Consider the following 21,733-nt stretch of genomic DNA (forward strand, 5'->3'; position numbering starts at 1 on the left):
AGCCAAATATAAGGGAGTAGAAAAGACCTGGTGTATGAATCCCAATCATAGACCAAGTCAGAACCTGGTGTCCAAATTTAAAAAAGGCCAAACTCAGGGATATAGGAATCAGTCAAGTTATTCAAAACAAGAGATCAAACTACGCACCCTTGGCACCATTAAATAATACCAGTATGAAAAAGGCCCCCAAATCAAAATTCCAATTCCTGAAATCCAGAAGGGAACTCCTAAGACCAGACTTTAAAAGTATTAATAACGGGGCACAGCTAGATCCTGAAACTTAGTACCAGACTCAATTCCTCATCATTTCATAATGATGCATGCTTTCGCAAGGAAGCAGAATTACTCAGAATGCTGGGTTTGTTCCCATATGGGAACTGGCCGACATTCAGTACCGATGGTTGGAAGGTCAGTGACCCTAGAGCAGTTGCTAAACATCACCCAACCCATTCCCCCTGAGAGCATCACAACCAATAGTAAACCCCTTCTCTTTACAGGGTACACAAGGAGTCCGCAATTTTGTTTTCTTAATGGAGCAGGTAAAGATTTGTATAATGGTAGATTTTGCAGAGACATGGTAGTGAATTTTACACTGGTGGATTTAATGCTCATAGCCAATGGGACATTAGATATAGAGGGACTTCTCACACACAACATATCAGACCCTGATGAGTGCATTGGAAGTATGTCCTCCTACAATATTTCAAATTGTATAAAAGGGAATAGCTTGGTAACAGAATCATGGCTCGTCAGCACACATATGAATAGCTCATGGATGGAGGAGCGTGAGTATGAGGCACCCTCCATAGGGGACTGGATGTGCCTAGTGGGGTTAAGGTTCAACCTAGATTCACCTGGGGATGTACCCGCCCCTCATATGCCCCACGGATGGATGGTTTGCTGCGGTCTTTGGTGCCACACTACCATCTCATACCCCCTCGATAGAAAGACCTCAGTATGGTGCACCCTGGTAGAAATGATCCCTTTCATGGGTGCTTCTCCCGGGGACTCCCCTGTTGAGATGATACCAGCCCATGGTCATTTAGAGTTCAGGAGACACAAAAGAGAGTTCACAACCTGGTGGGACAAGGTATTTGCTTCCATGGGTGGGGCAGGCATGTACAATGCACTAACAAAGGTAGATGAGTTTGGGGAACTAGTAGATTCCTGGATGAATAAAACATCAGCCGATGTGGGCTTCATCAATGAGGAATTGAGGAAAATCCTGTTTGAACAAGAAATAATCAAGCAGCGTCAAGAGAGGCTGATGATGGTATTGACAGGGCTGTGTGACGTGACAGGGGATAAAAGCCTCTGTTGCACATATATGAACAATTTAACTAAACCTAGTGAAGATTTAGAGGTACCAGACTATTATTATATAATTAAAGGACACCAGGAGGAAAGAGCAAAACTGCAAACACAAATGAGGAGGCTGGGAGACTCTTGGAACCCACGCTGAGGAATTGGGGGATGGTTCGGATCATTTTGGGACAGTGTTATGGGATTCTTTAAAAAGGCAGGCATGATACTGATCATGATAGTACTCCTGGGTATCGCCACTTATGCAACTATCAAATTCCTATTCTACGTCACCAGTAAAGTTCCTGACATTGCAGCAAAAATTAAACCGGACTCTGAGCTTAAGGAAACCATGGCCATGTTCTACATTGAGCCTGAGGAAGCCACGGCTATGTTCTACACAGAACAAACCTGGTACTCCAAGCATTAGGGAATTAGTGATCAGGGAGAATGAAGTCCTCCCTGATCAAAGGAGGGATTATAAGGAAAATGGCTGCACTTTGGTTCACTATATACTTTAGATAAGGGGCCTGAACATTTGAACTTTTGATACAAGTTATATGAAATTCTATTGCAAGGCATTTATAATGTCAAAATGGAAATTTACTAGCAAGGAAAATAGGGAAGTTAACCTTTTAATAGATATAAGGGAACTAGCTAGCTCACCGCACATCTGGCCTAAAGCCAATGGTACATGACCCGAGACTATCTTGAAAGGGTATTCCCATAGTATTCATTTTCTCGGAATTCAAGCTAAAAAGGTATATTTAGACAAAGGACATTATGAGGTACTTTTAGGTGCGTCATTGAGCAGTAGGGATGAGCCGAACACCCCCCGGTTCGGTTCGCACCAGAACCCGCGAACGGACCGAAAGTTCGCACGAACGTTAGAACCCCATTGACGTCTATGGGACTCGAACGTTCGAAATCAAAAGTGCTCATTTTAAAGGCTAATTTGCATGGTATTGTCCTAAAAAGGGTTTGGGGACCCGGGTCCTACCCCAGGGGACATGTATCAATGCAAAAAAAACTTTTAAAAACGGCCGTTTTTTCGGGAGCAGTGATTTTAATGATGCTTAAAGTAAAAAAAAAAAAGTGAAATATTCCTTTAAATATCGTACCTGGGGGGTGTCTATAGTATGCCTGTAAAGTGACGCGTGTTTCCCATGTTTAGAACAGTCCCTGCACCAAATGTCATTTTTAAAGGAAAAAATCTCATTTAAAACTGCTTGCGGGTTTAATGTCATGTCGGGTCATGGCAATATGGATGAAAATCAGTGAGACAAACGGCATGGGTACCCCCCAGTCCATTACCAGGCCCTTTGGGTCTTGTATGGATATTAAGGGGAACCCCGCACCCAAATTAAAATAAGGAAAGGTGTGGGGCCACCAGGCCCTATATACTCTGAACAGCAGTATACAGGCGGTGCAAACAAGACAGGGACTGTAGGTTTGTTGTTAAGTAGAATCTGTTTGTAATTTTGAACATTTTTAACGTGTTTAGCTCCAGCCAAAAAATCTTTTCTAAGCTTTTTGGAAAACATAGGGAAGGGTTATCACCCCTGTGACATTTGTTTTGCTGTCTTTCCTCCTCTTCAGAAGATTTCACCTCACTTTTTTGTCCCAATGAAAAATGTTTTTTGAAAATTTGGGTTTTTTTGTGGAACAAGGATTGGAAAGCATCAGTGGAAAGGAGAAATTGTTTTCCCATATTAACTCTTACAGGAGAGAATTTCCCTTCCTAGGGGTAGATTTCATCTCACTTCCTGTTGTCTCCTTCCGTTTGCAAGTAGGAGTCGTTTGTAAGTTAGATGTTTGAAAGTAGGGTCCTGCCCTATATACTCAGCAGAAATTTGGGCCTTAGGTGTTGCTGTGGCCACAACACTGTAAGCCCTCACAGGGCCCTGCTGTGAAATATTAGATCAAGAATTGTAATTACATGCCCCTGTTGAACAGGAGCTGAAAAATTAGGCCTTAGGCACTGGTGCTGGTGCCACAACACTGCAACCCCTCACAGACACTCTAGTTGGAACGCAGGAACGAGCCCTGCTGCAAATTATTGCTTCAAAAATTGTAATTACACGCCCCTGTTAGACAGGGGCAGAAAAATTGGGCCTTAGGCACTGGTGCTGGTGCCACAACACTGCAACCCCTCACAGACACTCTAGTTGGAACGCAGGAACGAGCCCTGCTGCAAAGTATTGCATCAAAAATTGTAATTACACGCCCCTGTTAGACAGGGGCAGAAAAATTGGGCCTTAGGCACTGGTGCTGGTGCCACAACACTGCAACCCCTCACAGACACTCTAGTTGGAACGCAGGAACGAGCCCTGCTGCAAAGTATTGCATCAAAAATTGTAATTACACGCCCCTGTTAGACAGGGGCAGAAAAATTGGGCCCTAGGCACTGGTGCTGGTGCCACAACACTGCAACCCCTCACAGACACTCTAGTTGGAATGCAGGAACGAGCCCTGCTGCAAAGTATTACATCAAAAATTGTAATTACACGCCCCTGTTAAACAGGGGCTGAAAAATTGTGCCTTAGGCACTGGTGGTGGCGCCCAGAACCAAAAATGTTCTTACAAGCTATCAGCGTGATGATTGAGGAGGAAGAGGATAATTACTCAGGGATAGTCACTCAGCATCAGCATAGGCAGTCTTTGAAGGGATCTGAGATTTCAAAAAAAATTATTCGGTTACATCAGCATCAGGTGCTTGGTAGCTGGTGGTGATCCAAGACTCATTCATTTTTATGAAGGTCAGCCGATCGACCGAGTCGGTGGACAGACGCACCCTGTGATCGGTTACCACGCCTCCAGCAGCACTGAATGTGCGTTCCGAAAGAACGCTGGATGCAGGACAGGCCAGTAGCTCAATTGCATACTGTGCAAGCTCTGGCCAGTGATCCATCCTCAAGACCCAGTAACCCAGAGGATTTTCGGTGGGAAAGGTGTCCAAGTCTGATCTTGCCCCTAGGTATTCCTGCACCATGTAAAACAGACGCTGGCGATGGTTGCTGGAACCGATCATACCTTGGGGCTGCGGACCAAAAAATTGTCTGAACGCATCGGTCAGACGGCCACCTTCTCCACCGCTCCTTCTTTGACTGACCGAAGCCTCAGCAACACGTTGTCCAGAAACAGGAGTTTGTAACCTCCCAGTCTCTGGGAACGCGTTGCACAGACCTTTCTGCAAGGCCTCCCGAAGATGTTTCATCCTCTGCTCCCTCTGCGATGGCAAGATAAGGTCCGCAACCTTACCCTTGTAACGTGGATCAAGGAGGGTTGCCAGCCAGTATTGGTCCTTCTCCTTGATACCACGAATACGAGGATCCTTACGCAGGCTTTGCAGGATCAGGGAGGCCATGCAGCGTAGGTTTGCTGAGGCATTCGGTCCGGAGTCCTCTGGGTCACTAAGAACGACATGGTCCGCAGCCACCTCCTCCCAGCCACGTACAAGTCCATGTGTTTCTTGGGACTGATCCCTTAAAGACTGCTGCTGATGCTGAGTGCCAGGCTCCACCTCCATACTGACACAATCTTCCTCCTCCTCCTCTTCCTCCTCGTCCTCTTCCTGTGTGATCGGCGGGCACGCAGGAACACTGTCTGGATAAAGGGGGCCTTGAGAGCTAAGGAAGTCCTCCTCTTCCTGCCTCTGTTCTGCCTCAAGTGCCCTGTCCATTATTCCACGCAGCGTGTGCTCCAACAGGTGGACAAGGGGGACAGTGTCACTGATGCATGCACTGTCACTGCTCACCATCCTCGTGGCCTCCTCGAATGGTGACAGGACAGTGCATGCATCCCTGATCATGGCCCACTGGCGTGGGGAAAAAAAACCAAGCTCCCCTGACCCTGTCCTGGTGCCATAGTCGCACAGGTACTCATTGATGGCCCTCTGCTGCGTGTGCAGCCGCTGCAGCATGGCCAACGTTGAGTTCCACCTGGTGGGCATGTCACAGATTAGGCGGTTCTTGGGCAGGTTAAACTCCTTTTGGAGGTCCGTCAGCCGAGCACTGGCATTATATGACCGGCGGAAATGCACACAGACTTTCCTGGCCTGCCTCAGGACATCCTGTAAGCCCGGGTACCTGCCCAAGAACCGCTGCACCACCAAGTTAAGGACGTGAGCCAAACAGGGCACATGGGTCATTTGTCCCTGTCGGAGGGCAGAGAGGAGGTTGGTGCCATTGTCGCAAACCACCATTCCTGCCTTAAGTTGGCGTGGCGTCAACCACCTCTGAACCTGCCCCTGCAGAGCTGACAGAACCTCTGCCCCAGTGTGGCTCCTGTCCCCCAAGCACACCAGCTCAAGCACCGCATGGCATCTTTTGGCCTGCGTACTTGCGTAGCCCCTTGAACGCCTACGGAGCACCGCTGGTTCCGAGGAAGAGGCCATGGAGGAAGAAGAAGAGGAGGGGGTGGAGGAGAGAGGTGTGTCACAATCAGCATTTTGGAGGCGTGGTGGCGGAACAACCTCCAACACTACTGCACCTTGTCCTGCATCCTTCCCAGCTGCCAGCAGAGTCACCCAATGCACCGTGAAACTTAGGTAACGTCCCTGTCCATGCCTGCTGGACCATGAGTCAGCGGTAATATGCACCTTACCGCTGACCGCCCTGTCCAGCGAGGCATGGACATTGCCTTCCACATGCCGGTAGAGAGCCGGAATCGCCTTCCGTGAGAAAAAGTGGCGTTTGGGTACCTGCCACTGAGGAACCGCACATTCCACAAACTCACGGAAGGGGGCAGAGTCTACCAACTGAAAAGGCAGCAGTTGAAGTGCTAGCAATTTTGCCAAGCTAGCATTCAACCGCTGGGCATGTGGATGGCTGGGAGCAAACTTCTTTCGGCGGTGCAGCAGCTGGGGCAGGGAAATTTGCCTGGTACAATCTGACGTCGGTGTACCAAAAGCAGATTGCCCACAAGTACTTGGCTGTGACACACCTAATTCTACACCTTCATTCCTCTCACTGCAGGTCTCAGAGAGGACTGAAGGTCTAGTGGGGTTGGAAATCTCAGCTGATGAGGAGCAAGGAGAGATCCTCTTTGTTCTTTGGTGTGGGTCTTTTAGATACGCTTGCCAACGAACTGCATGGCAGGTCAACATATGTCTGGTCAAGCATGTGGTACCCAAGCGGGAGATATTTTGGCCACGCGAGATACGCTTGAGACATATGTTGCAAATAGCAGCGGTGCGATCTGATGCACTCGTCTCAAAAAAGGCCCACACCAAAGAACTTTTTGAATAACGCGCAGAGACTGCAGCGCCCTGCACATGTGGAGCTTTGGGGTGTGATGCAGTCAATGTGCTGCCCTTAGGCTGGCCCCTGGAGGGCATCCTGCCTCGTTGGTGATGTGCTGCCGCCTCCTCCTCCTCCTCCTCCTCCTCCTCCTCTCTCCTATCAGGCACCCACGTTGAGTCAGTGACCTCATCATCCCCTCCCTCCTCATCACTGGAGCAAACCTGGCAGTATGCTGCAGCAGGGGGAGCATGACTGCCAGATTGCTGTCCTTCTTGGGCACCCCCTCTGTCCGCGCTCATGTTACTGCCTTCATCGAGCTCAGTATCGTCATCAGAGCCTTCCAAACGCTGGGCATCCTCCTGGAGCATGTACCCAACACTGTGGTCAAACAGTTCGAGGGAATCCTCATGAGGACATGGTGGAGCTAGGGAAGGAGTCACTGATGACATTGAGCTGAGGGAAGAGGCCGCTGCTTTGCCAGACAAAGCACCCTGGGCATGGGTGAGAGAGGATGAGGAGGATGAGGACGGCTTGGTCATCCACTCGACCAAGTCTTCCGCATGTTGCGGCTCAACATGGCCAGCTGCCGAAAAAAAGGCCAAGCGTGTCCCATGGCCACGTGCTGATGAGGATGCACCGTCTCCACGACCAGCACTAGACACAGAGCCTGCTTGCCCTCTCTTATTGGCTTGTGACTGTCTGCCTCTCCTTCTTGGCCTTCCAGACATACTAATGGCCTGTAGCTGCACTAAGCTGGGATAGAACACCTGTAATTTTCTTCAAGTAGCTTTATATACTGTAACCAGACAAGCCTGCCTGTCAGTAGGAAGATAACAGGAACGGATCTAGCTGAACACTGTGAGCAGGACGCACTGTACTAAATGTAAATAGTCTAGCTGCCTGACCGTGGTACTAATAGGATCAAATAGAACACCTGTAATTTTCTTCAGGTAGCTTTATATACTGTAACCAGACAAGCCTGCTTGTCAGTAGGAAGATAACAGGAACGGATCTAGCTGTACACTGTGAGCAGGACGCACTGTACTAAATGTAAATAGTCTAGCTGCCTGACCGTGGTACTAATAGGATCAAATAGAACACCTGTAATTTTCTTCAGGTAGCTTTATATACTGTAACCAGACAAGCCTGCCTGTCAGTAGGAAGATAACAGGAACGGATCTAGCTGAACACTGTGAGCAGGACGCACTGTACTAAATGTAAATAGTCTAGCTGCCTGACCGTGGTACTAATAGGATCAAATAGAACACCTGTAATTTTCTTCAGGTAGCTTTATATACTGTAACCAGACAAGCCTGCCGGTCAGTAGGAATTTAACAGGAACGGATCTAGCTGAACACTGTGAGCAGGACGCACTGCACTAAATGTAAATAGCAGGAACGGATCTAGCTGAACACTGTGAGCAGGACGCACTGCACTAAATGTAAATAGCAGGAACGGATCTAGCTGAACACTGTGAGCAGGACGCACTGCACTAAATGTAAATAGCAGGAACGGATCTAGCTGAACACTGTGAGCAGGACGCACTGCACTAAATGTAAATAGCAGGAACGGATCTAGCTGAACACTGTGAGCAGGACGCACTGCACTAAATGTAAATTGCAGGAACGGATCTAGCTGAACACTGTGAGCAGGACGCACTGCACTAAATGTAAATAGTCTAGAAGATAACAGGAACGGATCTAGCTGAACACTGTGAGCAGGACGCACTGCACTAAATGTAAATAGCAGGAACGGATCTAGCTGAACACTGTGAGCAGGACGCACTGCACTAAATGTAAATAGCAGGAACGGATCTAGCTGAACACTGTGAGCAGGACGCACTGCACTAAATGTAAATAGCAGGAACGGATCTAGCTGAACACTGTGAGCAGGACGCACTGCACTAAATGTAAATTGCAGGAACGGATCTAGCTGAACACTGTGAGCAGGACGCACTGCACTAAATGTAAATAGTCTAGAAGATAACAGGAACGGATCTAGCTGAACACTGTGAGCAGGACGCACTGCACTAAATGTAAATAGCAGGAACGGATCTAGCTGAACAATGTGAGCAGGACGCACTGCATTAAATGTAAATAGTCTAGATAGAAGATAACAGGAACGGATCTAGCTAAACTGAATACAGTGTATATATATATATATGCAACACCTGGGATGCATATATATACACAATACACTGTAAGTGCAGCTAACTGACTGACTGTTCTGCCTAATCTATCTAACTCAAATCAAATGACACTGTCTCTCTCTCTCTCTCTATCTCTCAGCACACCGGAACACACACTACACAGGGCCGCCGTGCAGGCGGCCTTATATAGTGTGGGGTGTGTACTAAATCCCCTGAGCCATAATTGGCCAAAGCCACCCTGGCTTTGGCCAATTACAGCTCTCTCTACTGACGGCGCTGTGATTGGCCAAGCATGCGGGTCATAGTGCATGCTTGGCCAATCATCAGCCAGCAATGCACTGCGATGCCGCAGTGAATTATGGGCCGTGACGCGCCACACGAATTTAGCGCGAACGGCCCATAACGTTCGCAATTCGGCGAACGATCGAACAGCCGATGTTCGAGTCGAACATGGGTTCGACTCGAACACGAAGCTCATCCCTATTGAGCAGAATATTATGCAAATACACACATGTCATATAAAATATAACTTGTGATAACTTGTGATATGTAACTTGTGATACCTGTACTCTTGTGATTGGATAAACGAAGGGACCGCCCCTTGGTTTGCCCCTACTGATAATGATTGTTGCCCTATATAACATGTGAAATGGTATAATAATTTGTATTTTCTGGATATCCAACTGTGTATGGTGTCTTGATTTACCCAATCGATTGAAAGATCTTCTTGATGTCCAAGTTCAGCTCGAGCAAGGAAAAGGTTTGAGGGAGCACTTGACCAGTTGACCCTTACCCTTACACTTTTTTTTTTTTGGTGGGGGGGGCGCTTTGGGGAGACATTAGGGATCTAAGCAGACCTCTAATGTCTCTTTTTTGAAACAGAGAAAGGGACTTTCTCTGCAACCTGAGCTGCGCTGCATATGAATAAATAAGGAGTCTGTATAGACTTCTATTGATTCATAAAATGAAACATTGTTTCATTCCCAAACTGACAATAGTAAACACAGTTTACTATATGTCAGTGATGAAAGAATGCGGGAGCGATCTGTAATCATCACTGGGATGCATTCTTTCAGGAAAGGAAGGGGGAAGCCACTTATCAGAGCTATCAGTTTGTTCAGCAGCGTCTGCTGAACAATTATGCTACAAGCTTATAGCAGAAGGAGAAATTAGGTCTTGGCCACCTGGGGGCAGTGTTGTAGGTCTGTTCGCTGTATGGACCTGGCAGTGAAAAGGTTAAAATAGAAATTAAAGGCAAAACATGTGTGCATAGATATAAAAAAAGCTAAATGGAGAGCACATGCGCTGAGCCGACCTTGCAGGACATGCCTGACTAGAGCTCCGCTTCTTCACAGACTCCCACGGCCGCTCACAACTGACACCCAGCAATCCTCCCCTCACCCGTCGCATCGCGCCACCACTTACAGCCGCCAGAACCAGCTGGGATGGTAAATCTAAAATGAAGCCGGAATCCATCCGGGACGCACTAGCGTGGGCCTCCTCCAAGATGGCCACTGCTCCTTCTAATCTGACTGGTGCAGCCCACCTGCAGAAACAGATGGCAGATGCAGAGAGTGAGTCTGACACAGAATTTGGTCTCAGTCCCCTAGCCCTCCACTCAGTGGAGTGGATGCTCAATAAAGCATTAAAACAAACATCCGACCACATCACTGGGCATTTATTGTGGGAAATCCACGAATTGGTCTAGAACAGCAGACGGATGATTCTGGAGATTGGGCTGGCAAATCATACGGAAGAGCTTGAGGTCCTCCACCCTCCAGACTCACCTTGAGGACTTTGAGAACAGGGTGTGCCACTCGAATCTCGACATTCCTGGCCTCCCTGAAACCATCCTAGACCTACAGGCTACAGTCACCGCACTGTTCCAAGAGCTAGATAGGGTGCACGGGGCCCTGGCCCCACAAAAACTGGAGGCCCTCCCAGGACATTATTGCCAAGCTCCATTATTTCCGAACCAAAGAGCAGCTCATGTCAGCCGCCCGCAACAAAGATGCCTTCACTTTTCAGGGTCACTTCTTCCAACTATTCCAGGATCTCTCCCCTCTGACCATATCTAAGAGGTGTGCTATGAAGCCCCACCTGCAAGCTCTACAGCAACACCATATTGCATACAGATGGGGTTTCCCCTTCTTTGTTAGGTTCTCTTTCCATGGAACCCACCACACGGGCCGGTACACAGAAGACCTCCAAACAACTTTAAGTGACCTTCATCTGCTTCCGGCTGACCCACTGCCCGAAGGCTCCCAATGCCGCTCTGCGTCTCACTCTCCACAGAAGCTCCATTCCTCTCCTGACTCCAAGCAACCCCTGGGTACCCATAAGCGGGGACACTTCAACTCACTTGCTCCGGTTCAAGAAGACTCCATGGACTGAAGAACCCCCTCCTCAACCGTTAGCTGTTGACCTTTTCACCCTCTCATATTCCCTTGTGAATACTGAATACCTTGTTTCACCCTCATTTTCCTTGTTCTGGACGCTCTGCCTCCAGGATTGAAGGCCAGTTGGACCTTATACTACTACCCCAACCACCACAACATGTCGCCAGCTGCTCAATCTGACCCCTGGGTCCTACTATATTCTAAACCACCCCACCCACACCTAACTACCTTGATCTCCTCCCTCTTCCTTACCCCATCCCTTCCCTTATCTACCCTAACCATCCTCCCACCTCTGACCGCCAGTTGAAACGTTGTTTTGGAAAAGGCCCATACGGACCACAGGAGCAAATCTTCTAATCAACCCTCACACCTCACACCATCCATTAAACCTTATGGCTCGACCTGCATACAGAGCAAACCTCTGGGTCCCCCCTTTCACCCACAATCCCCCCACCATTGGTGAGATTTTTGCTCCATGCTGGTCTAATATATACAAATGACATACAATCTGTTTTTCATGTTCTTTTACAGGCTTATTCGCTATGGTTGAAGCATGTCGCCCACTCCTTCACATTTGTCATGATTGGGACAATTGTACGTTTATTATGGACTTACTGATCCACTAGATCCTCCCCCCCTCTCCAGAATCAAGTTTCTCTTATGTTTATAATAACCTGTAGTTCCATGGTTGATTAGCTGATGCTCTCCCTCGCTCCAGCTCGGATTCATTATTTTACATAGACACCCACAACACACGAGTACTCACTTCTACTGAACAAATGATCTACCCGGGTGAAATACCATGCTAGGGGTTTCTCTTGGAAATATCTCAACCCCTGATTTTCCTATTGCTAGGTCTCACCTACACTGATCTATACATCCACATTGATGTTCATAACCCAAGTTGGCCGTAATGACCACTGAGGAAGGTCAATGCTCCCCCCACTTTGTCCACAAATGCCATGCTCTGGAAACACTGTGGAGCACACTCGGTCCTCTAGAAGAGAAATCCTTTTTTTCTCCCTAAGGACACCCACCTTGCAACTCATATTTTGTTTACTCCTAAGCAACACTGCTTCCCTTTACTTTCCTCATTCCTCTCTCTGCTTAGCCCTCCTACTTCTCCTCACCTCTTTCATCCCAACCCCGGGGGGCACCTGTGGTCATCTTACCTATGCATTACATAGTCGAGGAAGCAATCACTACCCTCACCAGTGGACCCCTTGAATGTTCTTTCCCTTAACGCCCAAGGGCTCAATTCCCCTAACAAAAGAACCAAAGCTTTTCGTACCTTCTCCTCGACTAAGGCACATATTGCCTGCCTGCAGGAAACACACTTCACAACTCGATCTACCCCTAAATTTTTCAGCACCTCCTACCCCCAAGTTTATACAGCATCTGCATCTTCCAAGCAAAGAGGGATCCTTATAGCTTTCCACCGCTCATCCAATTTTACTCTCCTGGCGGAGATCAAAGACCCCGAAGGATGCTACCTGATTCTCACAGGCTCCCTCCTAGACAGTGAAATAACCATTGTATCCTACTATGCACCCAACAAGAACACAACTCCCTTCCTCTCCCATCAGCTTCTGACCATAAATGCTCACAAAAAGGGTACCCTCTTAATATGTGGTGACTCTAATCAAGTTTTATACCCATTTTTAGACAAATCCCCCATCTCGCATTCATCCCAACCCACAAGATTGACTCTCCAGCAACTTCTAAACCGACACTCCCTCCTAGACTCTTGACGAGAATGCAATCCTGCCAGACGTCAATACACACACTACTCCCACCCACGCAAACTATTTTCCTGAATTGACCATATCTTTCTCACAATTGGCTCCTCACCCCTACTTTTATCCTCGACTATCCTTCCAATTCCATGGTCAGACCACAATGCGGTTCTTACCACCCTGTCATCTCTTATACTTACCCCTAACAGCAGATTTTGGTGCATAAACTACACCATTTTAGCACACCCAGAACACAGCTTAGAAGTAGAACGGGCTCTCAAAGACTACCTTACCCACAATTCTACAGATGAAATCTCTCCACTGACCCTATAGGAAGCCCATAAGTCAGTCATTAGAGGGACCTGTATCAGTCAGGCATCCCACATACGTAAAGAGAAACATCTACTCCAAAAACACCTTAAAGACACGTTCTACACAGCATCAGCCACATTTCAAAATCACCCCTCTCCAGCCACTAGGTGGGACCTGGATAAAGCTTGACTCAACCTACTCCTAACAGAATTGGCTGAGAAAACACTACACAAATCTTGACACAAATTTTATACTAAGGCGAATAAACCAGATATGTTTCTTGCCCTTGGCCTTTGTAAAGCAAACCATACCCACAAACCTGTACACCTAAAACTCTCACGCGATACATATTCTAGCAATCCCCTAAAAATACTATGCAAATTCAGTCGTAGACTAACTGACTTATATACAGCCCCGGGCATGTTCAACAACACTAGAGCCGAGAACCTTTTCTCTCTAATCAACCTCCCCACACTCAACCCCTAACACCGAGAACCTAGATAAACCCATCACAACTTTGGAAATCCTAACGGCTATCAAAGCCCTCAAATCTAACAAGCGCCCGGGCCCTGATGGTTTATCAGCCACATACTATAAAAAATTTGCCGACCTCCTTGCACCTATGCTTGAGAAGGGGCTAAACTCAATCTTAGTTGAACATTCATTCTGGGCAGAGACCTTGACAGCGAGTATTTTAATGATTCCCAAACCACACTCCGACAATACAGCATGGTCCAACTATAGACCTATATCGGTCCTTAACTTAGACATAAAAATATTTGCAAAAATTCTCTCCTGAACCTAATCATAGGCATAGAGATCAGGTAGGCTTTATTCCCTCCTGCCATGCAGATGAAAACATCCACCAAGTGATATTCCTAGCCCACGCTGTACGTACTCATTGAATACACTCTTGCTTCCTATCCCTCGACAAAGCCTTTGATACAGTCTCATGGCCTTACCTTCAGTTTGTCCTACACAGATAGGGCTTTGGAGCACACTTTCTTTCCTAGGTCTCTTCTCTCTACGCCACAGCCTATGTTCAATACACCAGATATAAATCTGAACTCTTCCCCATTACTAAAGGCACTCGCCAGGGTTGTCCACTTTCACGCTTACTCTTTGCCCTAGCCATATAACCTTTAGTGCTCCTGATCCAGTCTAACCCCAACATAAAAGGTGTTGAACTGTGGAACACCCAACACAAGCTCTGCCTCTTTGCAGATGATGTCCTGCTATTCATGACGTCCCCGCTCATCTCTGCTCCTAATCTACTCCAGGTCCTAGACCATTTTGGTAGTATATCAGGCCTGCAAGCACCAATTGTGCGAAGTACTCCCATTTACATTGTCTTCTCACCATATCCCCTTTCTTGAAATCAAACTAACTGCTAACCCCGCCGACCTATACTCAGCAAACTACCCTCAAATACTCTCGTACCTCACTGCACTAATGTCCTCATGGTCCTCTCTACCCCTTGCATGGCTCGGATGAATGAAGGAAATAAAAATGACTGTCCTACCCAAAATACTCTACTTATTCTTTACCCTTCCTATACGATACCCAGCTCATTTTCTGTGCATTCTACAATGCCGAATCTCTGCATTTGTCTGGAGAAAATCGAAACCCCGTATCCCAAAAGCGACATTTTACGCTCCTAAACTGCAAGGTGGACTAGGGTTATCCAATCTAAGGTCATACTACTACGCTGCCCAGCTGGCCCAACTCCCTAAGTATCACGCTACCAAGGAAGTTCCTCTGTGGGTGGCCCTAGAATCTATTGATTGTGACCCCTTATCTGTGACTAACCTTCTGTGGCTAGCCCCACCTCATTATTGTACCCTAACTAACCCTACAATGCACCACTCTCTCCATATATGGGACAGACTCAAAACGCGTTATGGTCTACAATCTAACCATTCTTCTACCTGGCATGGACATCCCCATCCTCCTTCTCGGCATGGTCCACATCAGGCTTGATCTGAACCCACAATTTCATACAAGCTGGGAAAATAATCCTGTTTCCTTCTATCTGCAAAACACATGGCATCCCCCCATCAGAACTCTTCCATTATTTTCAGCTCATACACTTCCTGACCCCCTAATCCCTCCTGACTCCGTGGCCCCACAGTTTACCCACTTCGAGCACACCTGCAAATCTGATCCACATAGGAGAGGACTTATCTCAGACCTATACAAATGACTGTTGCTAGCAACAACTACTAACCTAATCCTATGTTGCTAAATGGGAGAGAGATCAACACCTCTTTAGACCCCGCAGACTGGTCCCACATATGGGAAGCCACTAAGTAGGCCTCACAAAATATTGTCGCCCTAGAAACCAACTATAAAGTCCTCACTAGGTGGTACTTGGTCCCCACCAGGATATCTACATTTCTTCCACAATACCCCTCCTAATGTTTCCGTGGCTATGACCTGCCAGACACACACATATATATGGTGGGAATGCCCGGTGGTGCAAGTATTCTGGTCTAACATCTTCCGTATCCTGTCAAAACCTTGTAATGTACACATTGATCCAGACCCCAAAATGGAGCGCCTAAACAACCTGATACCACCAACCATCACCCACCAACAGTTAAAACTATGCCTCCAGATTACTACAGCTGCCAAGCAAACAGTATTGAGAGCCTGGAAAACCCCTACCCTCTGTGTCCTAGCAGCCCAAAACAGAATAACACAAGCTATGATTCATGCTAAAATAGATGCTGTACTGCTAGATAGGATCCCTAAATATGAAAAACTCTAGAGTTCTTGGGTTGAACATTACTTACCCTCCAACTTTGATCCTATACTCTTACTTCCTTAGCAGCTCCCATGCATAAGCCAGAAGCAATGACCACAACGCCCCCTAAATGACCCGGTATCCCCCATGGGTCTGCTACCCCCCCCACCCTATCATCATATACCACACACTCAACCATTTCCTGTCCTGCCAACTATTACGCAAAACACAGGACCATCATGACACCCGGGGCAGGAGACAACCAACACAAACCCAGCCTCCCTGGTCTACTTATAGAACAATTGATAGCGATTAAATGAAGCAGTTCTATGAAGCACACACACATGCCTGGGATGCTATGGACTTAACTAACCTTATTTACTCTTGCTCTAAAAGCAATTGCTTTCCACACCACACAACATTAAGATTGCTTTCACTTCAATATAAAGAAGGATGGTTGTTTCAATGTTAATACCACATATCTCTCTGAGACATGATTCTTGTATCTCAACAGTATTGATCCTTATATATTACAAAATGTTACTGTGACATGTTTATTCTATTCTGTCTCTTTTCTCCAATAAATTACTTAAACGAGAAAAAGGTAAATTTTTTTTTTCCTTTTTTATAGGATAAACACATTTCCTCTGTTCTCAGCTGCATAAGACCTGAGGGAGGAGAAGTAACAGTGCCACCAGCAAGTGAATCCTCTCCCACCCATCAGCCTCCAACTGCTGAGAGACACCTTCTGGTGGACACCGGAACTGCAGCCCATAGTTCTGGGAGCCACAGTGCCACCAGCAGGTAAAACCTTTCCTGACAGAAGGTGTACTTGTCGGGTGCACTGAATCTCAAAAGGGATACAGAATTCTACACCAAGACACAAACAAGGTAATCATCAGTAGAAGTGTAATTGCCAATGAAACTTCAGTTCGTTCAAAATCTCACATTTCGAGCTGAGAGAAATTCCACATCAGTGTCACATTAAGATAAGCAACAAAGTGACACACAAATAGAAATTCACACAATCTAAATATTGTAAAAGAAGAAGCCAGGCCACTACCACTTAAATCAGGAACTCCACCAGAAGCAATAAAGGAATCTGAGCCAAACGTCTATCCTATGTTGCTCGCGTAGCATTAAAACCAGAGCCAGATTCATGAAATGGGATGCAAAAACGTTCAACTCATGAGAAACAAACGTGGATCAGAAGCTTTGACAAAACTGCTTACAAGAAACAGGTTTATAGAACCGAGATCCAAAACGGGACTAATATAAGGAATAGTTGGAGTGGAGGTGTTGGAATATATTGTTCATGTATTTTGTGCATTAAATTCATCAGCCAGTAGATTGTAGCAGTGTTTACAAGTTTGTAGCTGTATCTATGGTTAAACTCTATGTCTTGTCCCTGAATAAAGTCTGCATTTAAGCACCAAAGCCCATGTGGCCTGTGCACTGTTTGTTCTGTATGGCTGTATACAGAATTTCTAACATGTTCCCATCAGGGCCATACAAGATGGTATGGCCCTGCAGAACCTGCTTATTCACTACTATATCTGTGTCCAGAACTTCAGCCTCTCTCCCTAGGCCCGCCTGACATTTTAAATAAAGGGAATTTCTAAATGTAAGCAGTTATTTCAATAGGGAGAATAAATCCCCACAGTAATGTAATGTTGTATGGCATTATATAGGACGGTATAGCACTGTATAGCAACAAACTCTTCCTATCACAGGCTATTAGCTCTCCCTAAACCACTCCAACACACACTGAAAAATGGCTGCTGTGAACATGTCACATTATTGGCCCTTCCAAGCCAGCTAACCTAAATTAAAAGGCCAAACAGTGCATTATAGTTACATAGATTTTGGCCCAGCAAAATGCAACATTAATTTGCAAATGCAAGTAACATACATAAATTACATTAAATGCGCATATAATCTTATGGGAAGATTGTTGTTAAAAGTATAGTCTTGCACCAGGGTTCCTTTAAACATAGCTACTATTTCCTCACAAGTAATAAATATTTTATACAGACACAGACAAACCCCCCTTGTTTACAAGAGATATAAAGTATTATCATAGGATTGATTGTTTGATTGATGTGGGTATTGTTTGTTATTATGTGGGTGAGGGAGTCTTTATATACCAGATACTATATATTTATCTAAAGAAATCCATCAAGTTTGTCCTCAACCTTAATCTAGGAAAAGGTCAGAGACCTCTGGCCTTCTGTTTGCAGAAAAAATGCAAAAAAGTTGTTGAACTTCTGATAAGTTTACATATTGACATCCGAAACCAAATTATTTCTGATCGGTCGTTATGTGTTGCTCCTTGCAGATCCCTAGATTTCTGATGCACATTGAATACATAACCTCCATACCTGTGTTGTGAATAACAAACAACTTCACAATTTCAGTTACAAATACAGAATTCCATTCTTCTGCACTTTACATACAGGTACACCATCACAAATATATTCACATAATATAGAAACAAAGCTGCTTACAGAGAGGCAGAAAGTCTCACTGAGAATCACTGATTGGACCTCTGTCCATTACTTGACTATTCCAATATACCAATTCTTCGTAGATAAGGGAGTAAAATCCCTGTCTGTGACATCAAGTACTGTGAGTGATCTGGAGTGCATGTTTTTGCTCTTTTAAAAATGTACTGATAGGGACTTGGAGGCTGCCATCACTGACTTTCTTCTGAAAATGCTAGTTTCTTGCTAACTCTAGTGTTTATACCTTTAAGAAAATAATACAGCTAAGGAAATCAGAGGTTGTTAGCGTTGAAAATGTTTTTTTTATTAAAAACAACAGTCAAAATACAAAAAGGTATGATACCATAATAGCAAAATAGAACAGTGAGTCCCCCCCTCTTATGGAATTTTGTATTTGATATTTGCCTAACTTAAATTGGTTCTAAAGGCATGCAGTTTTTTTACATTAATGCATTTGCCCCCAGTCCCCCCAGCAGCTTCCCCCAGTCCCCCCTTAAATAAGGGATCGGGAGGGCAGGGTCAAGTTGTGCTGTGTGTGTCAATGGGCACACACAGCCCAGCTTGGGAGTGAGCTAGCATGAGTGCCCCCATAGCAAGTGACTCGCTATGGGGGAATTCAGAGAAGAGAGGAGTGGACAGCACCACCAGGGTACCCCGGAAGAGGAGGCTCCGGGCTGCACTGTGCAATACCATTGCACAGAGCAGGTAAATATACCATGTTTATTATTTTAATTAAAAAAAAATACTTTACAATCTCTTTAAAGAAATGGTTGAAAACATTTCATGTTTTAATTTTTTTTAAGAGAATTTTACTATATACCATATGAAACCGTTTTATTTTCTTATGTTTTCATTTGATATATATTATTATATTATATTTATAATGTATAAGCTGGTCAAGACAGCACATGCCCAGCAAAAAACGGATTCTTCAGATGAAAAGCAGATAATGGAGATCACCCAAACTCTACTGTATAGAAAGACAAGAAACAAGACAAGAAAGTCCAATCTGCAGCACCTTATAGATTTATTAAGAGAGCTACAAACTCAGATTCGACTTATATATATATATAAAAAAAAAAAAAAAAAAAAAAATATATATATATATATATATATATATATATATATATATATATATAAAATAAGTGGAATCTTTATATACTTATTTATATATACAGTATATATATATATATATATATGTATGTATGTATGTAATATAAACATATATATGTATATATTACTTTTTAGTTTTCCACATAAGCATATTTTCTCTAAATATACAGCTCTTTGCTGCTTTTCATGGATATGAAATGAAATATAAAAGGCATATTGCAAGCTGAATGCAGGAGTAAGATATGTTTTCAGTGATCAGCTCAGAGAAGACAAAGCTATATTCGCCTTACTAAATATTTTGTGTAAATGCATTCAGAATAGATGTCCTTTGCCAGAGATACCTGGGAGATTAGCTAGTGGCCTTAAATCATTTTAAAGACTGGGTAAATTAAGCAAGGCATGGACCAGATTTACTAATGCAGAACAAATCAATAATGAATGCTGCTGCTTTTGATTTTTAAAATCTGTGCTAGTTTGGTGTGCTAATCAAAAGACTGGCTATACTTATACTTAACATATTATTAAAGTGACCCTGTAACATTGCCATGCACAGAAAAGTAACAGCGAAATTAGTTAGCTTGCATCCACATTTTTTTAGTACTTGCCCTCCATGCAAATATTGACTTCCTAAAAATCATTATTTGCATAAGGCTAGGCATGCAGTGGTGCAAAGTTATATGTTGGACTCTTCTTTTACCAGCTCACTTTGCCTTTTAATGAAAATCATTTATATTGCCCAGCTTTCAATGAAGGTTTAAGGATATTTCCTATAGGTGGGCAAAGATGCTTGAAGCACAACATATTTATAATTGAACTGCAGACAGATCAGCAATAATAAATAATAATAATTCATGCAGGTATGTGTTTATTAACCCTTTTGCTGCCTGGCCCTGTGCTCCATTTTGTACACTAATGCCGCGTACACACGAGCGTTTTTTCCATCGGAATAAACGCTGATGATTCCGCTCAAGCTGTCTTGCATACACACAGTCACACCAAAGTCAAACCATAAAGAACGCAGTGACGTACAACACGTACGACGGGACTAGAAAAAGGAAGTTCAATAGCCAGTAGCCAATAGCTTCCGTCTCGTACTTGCTTCAGAGCATGCGTGGTTTTTTGTACGTCGGAACAGCATACAGACGAGCGGTTTTCCAGATAGGAATTGGTTCCTTCGGAAAAATTTAGAACATGTTCTTTCTAGGTCCGTCAGAATTTTCGACAGAAAAAGTCCGATGGGGCATAGACATGATCGGAATATACAATGAAAAGCTCCCGTCGGACTTTTTCTGTCGGAAATTCCACTCGTGTGTACACAGCATCAGGGGGCCAGACCAATTTTGCAATTTTTCCTTTGCTTTTTTATTTTTCACTTATAGCTTTCAGAATTTGTGAAAGACCCCCTGGAACCATATATTTTATGAAAACATATGATTAGTAGAATAAAAAGAAGGTGCTACTGATTTTTTAAACCTTGCGGTATTTGCGCAAATGTTTATCAAACCAATATATTAGCAAAAAATACAACAAAACCATTATTAGCAGATAAAAATACAGGAAATGTTCCCAACTTCCAGCTAAATATAAAAGCTTAAGCTGTATTAAATTAATAAATAACAAATATTTTTAACTTTTAAATTGCACCTTTTTGCGAAATGGCGAAAGTATATGACCTCTAGAATAAAAAGAAGGTGTTACTGATTTTTTAGACCCCACGGTATTTGCACAAATGTTTATCGAACCAATATATTGGCAAAAAATACACTAAAACCATTATTAGCAGATAAAAACACAGCTAATTTTAAAAACTCCTGCTAAATCCTTACTAAATATAAAAGATTAACCTGTATGGAGTTAATAAATAACAAATATTTGTAAATTTTAAATTGCGCATTTTTTCAAAAGGGTGAAGATCAAGCGTACCCAAAAATTTCTCCAAAAATCTGGAGGTTTTTATTTTTCACTTACAGCTTTCATAATTGGAAAATACCCCTCATTCTAGACATTTTCTAAAAGCACATGACCTGTAGAATAAAAAAAAGTGCTACTGATTTTTGGGCCCTGCAATAATTGCGCAAATGTTCATCATATCGCTATTTTCACTAAAATCATTAATATTGAACATAAAAACAATGTAACTTAGAAAATTCCTGCTAAATTAGTAATAAACCATCATTCACATGTGACATACAAAAGTGTACGCCCATGGATGGCCATGTTTACCAGCAC

This window comes from Aquarana catesbeiana, linkage group LG01, assembly GCF_042186555.1.
Source record: "Aquarana catesbeiana isolate 2022-GZ linkage group LG01, ASM4218655v1, whole genome shotgun sequence".
Lineage (NCBI taxonomy): Eukaryota > Metazoa > Chordata > Amphibia > Anura > Ranidae > Aquarana > Aquarana catesbeiana.